Raw genomic sequence first — 9,970 nt, 5'->3', positions numbered from 1 at the left:
TTGAATGGGCTTTTGGTTTAATTATGCCCTCTACTGGTCAAAGAATAAAAAATGAAAGAAGCTCTTAGCACCTCATTAACGGACAGGAGGTTTGGTATGGTCTGGCCCAGGGTCTTTTACCCTCATAATATAAATAAAAATATAATTAACGAACAAGAAAGGAATGTAAGAAACATTCACCATGGTGAAGTGTTAGTTTATTGTCAAAACATGTAATAAAATTATGAATCTGAAAAAGGTCATATTTAAGGAAAATCATTTACATGTCCTTTAAAAAACTCAATTGGATAAAAAGCTTGTGGGAATTGTAACTGCTGCGTCTGTTTGTGTCCCCCTCACAATAACTTACAGACCTCTCTGATGCTGGCACTCCTGAACCGAGCAAAAGCAAAATCCCGAAACGAATGCTTCAAATTGCTTTTGTTTTCTTCTAATGGTACATTTTAAAACAGAGAAAGAAAATGAATATGTAGTCATCCAGAGCAAAGTAGTTGCCAAAGTACTACAAACCTGGAATAATAAAGTGAGACATGATGTTAAGGAAACCCTGGAGTTAGGTTGTTATATGTATCCCAGTAAGGTTAAAGTGGAAAAGCCTGAACTGTAGCTGATGAGATTGAAATGAATTCTGGGATGATTTGAAATAAATTAATCAAACAATCTATGATGATTGTAGGAACATTTCCTGTGTGGTTAAGATGTCAAGTAAATGTTGATGAGCAAAAACAGAACAAAAGCTCATGAAGTCAGCAGCATATTTGTCAGTCTTTGAAATGTTCTGATATTTCAGTTTAACAAGAAAAGGAAAACATTGACCATAAGATACAACTAAGGGTCTCATTGGGTTAGATTAGTATTATTAGTTTTCAAATTAGAGACGAGAGTGATCTGATCTTACATAGTTATCGGGTCAAATATTAAAATGATTTACATATTATCTACATATCGGATATTGGAATGACTGGGCCTATCCAAAGATCAACAATGATATGGTTGGGCACTCTGTACTCAGACAGTCTCACTTTGAAGACGTTGAGACTGAACTGTAAGAAGTGCTCACAATCATCTCCATCCAGACGTTCAGACGAGATGGAACAGCTCCTTCTATATGATCCTATCTATATGATAATACAACTCTTGCACTTCAGTTTAAAATATTTAATTTGAAAACCTGACAGTTGTTGCTGCTTCCTGTTTGTATGTGATGCCAGCAAAAAGTTCAGAAACATTTCTTATAATTTCTTTTGCTCTTTCAATAAAAAATGCAATGTTGGGTTTATGACAGCTTTGTGTAGCCTAACCTGAATACCTACAATGACTTAGTCAAATGAATTGTGATTAAAATAATATAGGAATCAGTAACGGTCCATATGTATCGGAATCACACTGGAACCTAAAAAGGGGATTGGTGCATCTGTAACTTAGATTAAATGAAGTTTTATGTAAGTCAAGTCAAATAGAGGATCCACAGAATGTGTTGCATTCTTTAACAATGAAACATTCATTTGGCTCAAGGCCTTCAAGTGAATTTAAAGTGAGAGTGGTTTGATTTGGCGTTTCTAACATAATGCTGCTAAGAGACCAAATAAAATAAAGACATGGTTGCCTTGGTGTGTGCCTATTTTCTGTAATGAATGCCTGCTTAATTTTATCGCTTGTAATGTTATGCATCGTCTGTATTTGTCAAATGAGACTGAACTGTATTGATAAAAATACTGTAACTGGTCTTGAGTGAATCTACTAGAATTCTGCCGGCGTGTCTGGCAGAGTGGCTCACAGGACGGCACTCGGCTCCCCTCTGAACCCTCATTCAGGAGCAAACGTCCTCAATTAGACCAAACACAATAGTTAGGGAATCTCTTACCTCTGCATATCATTAGTTATCTAATGGACAAGATCCTGATCAATGATTACACATGACAGGTTCATAAATAAATTAGTCCTGCTGGTATGGTGTGTCACACTCTTCAATTGATCCAAGTTAAATGGAAATTAAAGGGCTGCAGGAGAGAGGCATGATATGTAAATTAAAAATAGATCCTTCTATTGAACCAGCAGATGTCAGTGTTGCCTGTGGATGTGTCATGTCCCATGAAGCCAACCAGCGCTGAACCTTTACAGTTGTTTCTGTAAGTATACTTCTACCGAAACCTATATAAAAATGTTCATTCTTCATACTAGTTGGTGATATTTATCTAATTGTCTCTCTTCATAGGTATTTGTATGTGATTTGTAGGGCAGACCTTTATATCTATTCTTGACCCTTAGTTAACCCTAAGAGTCTGTGGCTTGTCTGCAATTCTACATTTGAAATAACTTCCCTTTCTGCTGCACAGATGTGATCAGAAGTATTACACTGGCAAGAAGTGGACATGACAGGATGTCACATCATTGATCTAAAACTGGCCTCAGTCTCATGTGTTTGACTTCTGGACTTTGTGTGTTGGCTTGGTGGATAGTGGTCTTTCCAGGATTACAGACAGAATCCAAGGATATCCCATTTTAGATCAAAAAAAAGATTCAGTCTACAAATGATCAACCTTAAGAATACAGACAGACATGTCTGAATTGCTTATTCTGTACTGTGTTGATACTTTTATAAAAACTAAAAAACAGATTTTATATGCTTGTAAATGTGTTCAAATTCACTCCACACTGTTTCTTGATTACGTTGTGTGTGTCTCTGCATGTGTGTTCATGTGGGTTTAACTGTGTGTGTGTATGTGTATATATGTTTGCATGTGCAAGGCAAGGCTGGCATTGTTTATAATAGTGCATCTTAGCTAATTTCGGTAATGTGATCCAGCCTCCACTTGCTGACAGTTTAATAGCCATTATTTGTGTCACCCTCTCTCATAATGCTTTAGCAGTAAATTGCTGCATGCAGGAGCTTGCAGTATGACTGACATCTTACCTTGTAATATGATATCTATTGTTTTAATTAAGTGAAAGCGATTGTGACATTTATTGCATTCCAACTTACTTCTTAATGGCGGTAAGAGAAGAAAGAAAAGAGGTGGAAATAAATTATTATGGTTTACATTAGATAAATAATTTGCAAACCCTTTGCTAATGATTACACATTATTCTAGCAGTGTGATTGTCAATTCATTTGAATACGTCACAAATAAAAACACTTCATTGGTGATGCAATGTAACCCTGCTCATGGCAATGCCTGAGCTCTCGGCTTCTTCTCTTTGTCTCATCACCTTCCTGTGTGGGAGAGCGTCATGTTTATTCATTCTGAACCACATTTGTGAGATTTCCAGTTGAATTATAGCTGCAGACTTCAACTCTGTTACCAATCCTCTAGTTTAAAGTAATGCCAGTAGCCAGTGTGTTGGCGCTTTAAGTCATCACCCTGTCTGTTTGATCTATGGACTCACTCACACGTCTTTAGTGGAGCGTAATCATGTTTTTATATGATGTCACTGGTCGTTCCTGTCATTAACTTGCCACCAGCTTGCCAGTTTGGGGAACATATTCCATGTTAGGGTGGTGCATGTGTTGCGTACTCCCCATCCAGCTACTAACGCTGTATCTGTCTCTGGCACACCAGTTTGTTCTGACAGGCCTGCCACAATGATGACTGCATCACCCAGATGCGGCGGAGCAGCTTGCGAGCCAACCCTGACACGCCGTCAAAAGGAGCAGCCAGCCGTCTGCATGAGCCTCATTCTGCTCCATCAAACCTCAGAAACAATCTCATCCTGTACATCCAGCCACCGTCAACCCCGGCTGCTTCTCTCTGTTTGCTCTCCATGTAGACTACAGCCCATATAACAGCCTTTTCTGGCTAAGGTCTTGTTTTGTAATGTTTACTCCTGAATTCAGTGGCTACAAATCCACTCAAATCATCTGCAGATGATTTGAAGTCGCCACAAAGAAATTGCGACAGTGGCAGTCCAAAACAAGCATGAAGGGACGTGATTTGGGGAAGTGGAGTAAAGAGCTTGGTTATGATCAGCCTCCTTGGCGCCAAGGGGCCTTTTTATTGGAAGCCAAGGAAACCCGCTCCCTGTCATGCTTGGTTTCTGGACTCGCTCTTTTACAGCCTGAAATGTGGCCAGTTCATTGAAAGACAGAAGCAAGATGAGTTACTGTGAGATAAAACAATTATAGAGACATATAGCGGCTCTTCCAACTCACTAAAGATAGGTATAAGTGTCACACATTTGGCTATTTTAAATACATTAAGTGTAAAACTGTTGTTTTATTTTTGGCAGCTTAAGACATAATATAATTTTTATTTCCATGGAAATATCACACAAAGGTGGGGACTATTTCTATGTCCCCAGAATTGTCTGTACATTGAAATTGTAAGAGTTTGTAAAGACTGTGTTGACAATTCAAATAGCAAATGAATAACTTTAAATGAGGACAAACATTTTTAGCTATTTCACATATATAAAGTCTAAAGTCAAGATGATAACCATGATATTTAGGATGGTTTTATTGCTGATAAGAACTCTCAAGAATAGCTGTCGATTGTTGATGATGTTATGTAGTCAAATTGTCAAGAAAACTGTCCTGCCTGCAAATACGATGGTGTGATACAATAATATCACGATACCAAGTCCACGGTACGATATTTATTGTGATATTTTTTAATAGAAAATTAAAGACTTGGAAAAACTGCCATTTCATAAACAATATTTGGACATAGACCCTTACATGTCAGCTGAACACAGATACAGCCTCTGATTGGGCGACAGCCTATAGTGAGCAAACAACAGAAATGACACCATTTCACTAAAATGTACACACACACAAATCATCATGGATTATCTTTGTTTTGGAAGGGATTGGATCCAGACAGTCTCTTAAGATATATTGATCTACCTTATGGGATACAAAAAAAAGCCCCAAACGCATCAGAAATGATCAATCCAACCAATTCAACAAACAAGGAATTTAAAAGTTGTTTTTTCTCCTCTTGGGGACAGATATGTTCTCTGGAGATGTACTGGACCAAGAAATTACGCTGTTAAATCTACAATGTGAACGCCGCACAGGAAAGGGAGTCTTGGCTGAAAGTTGTTTAACGCTAGCCACACTAAAATAACCAGTTGCCATGAGGAAAATATAATGGTCTCAAAATGATAGACGATGATAGACTGTATGTGAAGGATTTCAACAAATTAACCTGGGGAAATATACATTAAAGATTTGACTTTGGAAAGAAGTATTGCAGGATCATAAAACCCTTCAAATATTTTTTTTCCTAATAAATAGTATTCAGAGGTCTAACAGCAGAACCTATTGGCAAAGGACTCTGGAAAAATAGACAGCTTACCAAACCGGCCCATTTGGAGAACCATGTGACCAAAAAAAAAATCAAACTTGAGGGTCAAGTGAAACACTTGCGTCACACCAACACAGATAATGGCACATTAAGCGAGTATTCTGAGACACACAGAGGACGCAGAGAGCAATATGACAAATGTAATCAAAGTCAAGAAGAAAAGGATCTGGAAAATTGAAGCAAAAACGGTCAATGAAAAGCAAGCTGCAACTGTCCACCTCAATTGCTGAACTGTTATTCTGGTTGCTGAAACTATCAAAAAAGTGCTGAAACTCCAAAGAGTTCCTATGTCAAAGGAATGTATGATGCAGTTTCCTTACCTCAGGCCATCATCATGGGTGATCAAGACTGACACGCATCACCAGAGGCTTTCATGTCCAATGAGAACACCTGTCTGACTCTCTGGGTGAAACCGGACAGAGGAATGCCATTGCAAATAACATTCCACATGTGCCACACTACAGAGGAAGACATGGTGGAATAATGCACCAAAGCAGGGGCAGTGATATGGAAAATGATGTTGGAGAATAGAGGTTTTGTTGAATACGGGAAATAAAAATTTGGGCATCACAAAATTACCCATAATCAAAAAAAATCAGGAAAATCCTGATGGGTACTTTGTTTTAAACAGCTTGTAGAAGATGCACACTGGCTGCAGTTCTTAATGCAGGTTGGTTTATTCTTATTCTTCAGGGCCCATTACAGGGACACAAAGAGAAAGTCAATCAGTAGAGGTTAATGTAGACAATCTTTAAAGAGGACAGACAATGAATGCAAAACACTCTTGAAGTGCTGCTAAGTAAAAGTGTCAGGCCAGTGACATGGCGTGCCTGTGTGTGTGTGTGTGTGTGTGTGTGTGTGTGTGTGTGTGTGTGTGTGTGTGTGTGTGTGTGTGTGTGTGTGTGTGTGAGAGAGAGAGAGAGAGAGAGAGAGAATTTATACCGTATACCATAATGTATGTTGTGCATTTTCAACCATCAGCTACGGTACCTGCTTCACTGCAGATTTATCACACTTATTAGAGATAATTGCCTCCCATTGTTTTCAGGGATCGATCAGACGCAGCTAACAGAACAGAACTTTCTGCCTGGGTTATTAAAAAAAATTAATACTTTTTTATAGGATTATCATACCACAATTAAGAAAGCATCATAAAGTGTATTTAGTGTTTTTAAAGCTGGCCAAAATCCAGCGATGGCAGAACCACTTGAGAGCAATTGACCCCTAGTCTCATTCAAGGTGAGCAGTAATGAAATGGGGTTCCTCATCAAGTTAACGGGGGGAGGTATCTACCATGGTACATGTACTTTTCAAGATTTAACTTGAAACTGGTAATGGGTCGTCTCGAACCAGGCCACACCCAGTCTAAAGCATGAAGGTGGATGTAATTGCCGTTTATGTGCTGCATTGTGTTTTGTTATTTATGTTCTTGGACATGGCTAACTTTTTTATTATAAATCACAAGGCAAATAATCATCATTTATTGTTAAAATGAACAATACTTTTATGAATCTTATTTAAGTCAAAGTTTAAGAAGGAGAAGAAGATATCCTTTATTAATCCTGCGAGCATTTAAAGGAGGTGAATTGTTGTTCTTGCCACTTTAACTTTGCTTAATGTTGCTCAGTGCTGTGCTTATGCTGGACTAATGTGGGGTCTTTGTAAATTGTGTAAGAGTACAGTCTATACCTGCTCTTTTGTAGAGTGTCTTAAGATAACATTTGTTATAAATTGGCACTATACAAATAAAGATTGATAATCTTTGGACACACCCATGATACATGATTCCCGTTTCCAGTCAATTGACTAAGTAGAGTTTTGCCTGTTGCTGGATTAAACTTCAGATTTTGTTTATATACATGAGTGGTATCAATCGTCTCGTGACACTTTCTCCAAGACAGTATGAGGATTATTTTCCTGAAATTTCAAGCTTGAGGGGAAACAGTCTTAAGAGTGGTTTGCGTGATAGAACTAACATGGCCCTTTTTCAATCATGCTCATGAATACTAGTGATATTTTTGATTTCATTGTATTTATTCATGGATGCAGTCTGTTGTGTGTTTTTATGAACCTTTTGTATAAACGCAATGCATCTGTTACAGAGGGGAAGCATTACATCCTATCTCAAACACATCCTGTTTACAAGTCTCAAAACCATAAAGCGAAGGCCGGGTAGATGAAATGAGAGTCTCGTTTGTGCAATATTGTATAAAGAAATATGCATGAAAAAACAAACCCCAACAGCCATGCTTGATGAAATTACAGACAAAAAATGGTCTCTGATGAATTGGCACTTAATTACTGCTTGATTAGCATAATTATGCATGTTAATAGCATCTCAAATGAATTGCAGTTGTCAGGAGGGAGGAAGCATCTGTAGTGGTGGCAGCCTGATACATATTTCCTCCTATCCAGCAGCGTTGTCTAACTCTTCCCCTTAAGTGTTCACCATTAATCACTACACACTCCTTTTCCTTTGGAGTGAAATTTGGCATTTTGGGATAATTGGGCTATTATGGTGTGCTTGTCACATCAGTAATGGAAGGCTAACGAGCCCCCTCGTGTGCTAGCTTTCAGGGATGATGGCAGAGCATGAGCCCTGAGTGGCAGGGCAGGTAGAGAATTGACCCAGACATACTGACACACATATGATCATATAATTCTAGCTATTACTGTATCATCCTAACACCCCAAATATAGGATGCATTTTACTAGTCTGACATTGACTGGTATAGACTGTGTGGGGGAATATGGCATGTCATATTTCATTGTCTGCCAATAAAAACAACTGTTAGATATTGTATGCTGGTCAATAACAGGCACGTCATTGCCCTAACCCACTGTCCACTTAAGCCCTAAAGCTGTCTGAGAGAAGCTCATCTGGACGTTTCATCACTACGTGTGCCATATATGCCTATCAGTTTGTGACTGCTAATACGCAGACACTACACATTCAAACAAACCAAGAGCAGTTCATTTGCAGACAGTGTCCAACCCACACAGGGAACCCTGTAAGTCTTTGAAGGAAAAAGTTAGGCCAGTCAGTTGTTCGTTGACAGGTTTAAAAGCTCAATCTAAGTGTTTAAATGATACACGGACCGAACATGTAGGGCACTTTTCTAGTATTCTGACTACTCAAAGAGATACACAATGCATGTCACATTCACACTCTCACACACATGGTTAAATTACTTGCCCAAGGACACTTCTACATCCTGCAGGAGTTGGGATTGAACCAACGATCCAATGAGAACACAAACTTACTAAGCCACAGCTGCCTGGACCAAGGTGGGGTTACTTGTTTGAACTGTAGGTAAAAAGTATACTGTACTTTTTTATATACACAGGAACTTCCAGTGGACTAACAGACTTTTCTTGTCTAAATAACCTTTAGGCTGTGTGTTTGAATCCTGTATCCTGCGGGAATCAATGCTGTGATGGATTGCATTGATAGCCCTCTCTGTGGCTTGCATCACAGATTCTAAAGATGACACAACCAATTTCATGGTAAACATTTCCTCTCACCGCCACTTCATCTGGCTCCTTATTATTGGCAGACATGGAAAGGAGTGGAGGGAGACGGGGGAGTCTCAAGGTTGCAGGTGGCAGGCAGGAGCACTTATGGATTGAGGCAAAGGGCACGGTCTGAGATGAGCTCTGACTGCTTCATTGGGAATTCTCATCAGGAGTATATCGCATTTGTAATAATCTCTATTTTATTTGGAACAGTGTCACCAACAACATCTGCCATGCAACTTAAATAAATTGGGATTTGAAATGTAGAAAATGCATTAAATACTTCAACAACTTCTGTGAATGAAGGTTTTATTTTAGATTTTTGTTTAGCTCCAGCATAACAATATACTTCTTTAAAATAAAAACCTATTCTTAACACTGACTGTTAACAAGAGTCAGGCTTTATGTAGGTGTAATTTGTGTATATAATCAGCCCAGCCATTGGCCTGTGTGACAGGGAGTGCTGTATTGGATATTAACTCACTGACGCCTGGCGGTCTGTCATTCCCACAGACAGCCTCTTAATGCCCTAATGGCTCATTTACATTATTGATGAGCCAACCCTGTGTCACCTCAAACACAGACTATTTAAAGGGAATAATTTTATGCAAACTACATATTGATGCACTAATGATCAATTGGCCCTTGTTTTGTGTGTTAATACTATGCAACTGTTGCAGTGTGATGTACATCTTCAATTAGAGAGTTGCCCTGTCTGCCAGCTGACTCAAACAAGTGGTGTGACTGCAGCATCTGTTCTGCAGACTGCCTGCAACACTGAGGACGACTCCTGGATAAGAGGTGTAACTTTAGCTCTAAAAATTAAGTCAAGCAGTGGGTGTGTTATTTTGTCTTGACATAGTTCTACTCCTCTTGTTTGTAAGCCTTTTAAGAAATTCATTAAGGATATAGGGGAACAGTAAAGGTCTGCCCTGCACAGACAGCCATCCATCCTATCCAGAGGTTTCATGAAACCAATTGCTATTGTGTGCTTCAATCTAACTATTCAAACATGCAACAAACTGTACTTTTTACAAAAACTATTCTCTTCCTCAGGTCTATTTCGCCCGGTCGTCTTGACTACGGTCAACTTGGAGTTTGTTTTCATCCGGGGTGGTGGGGGAGAAGCAGAGAGAATCACTCCCATG

Source organism: Labrus mixtus, chromosome 1 (genome assembly GCF_963584025.1).
Source record: "Labrus mixtus chromosome 1, fLabMix1.1, whole genome shotgun sequence".
Lineage (NCBI taxonomy): Eukaryota > Metazoa > Chordata > Actinopteri > Labriformes > Labridae > Labrus > Labrus mixtus.
This window is presented reverse-complemented; position numbering follows the sequence as displayed.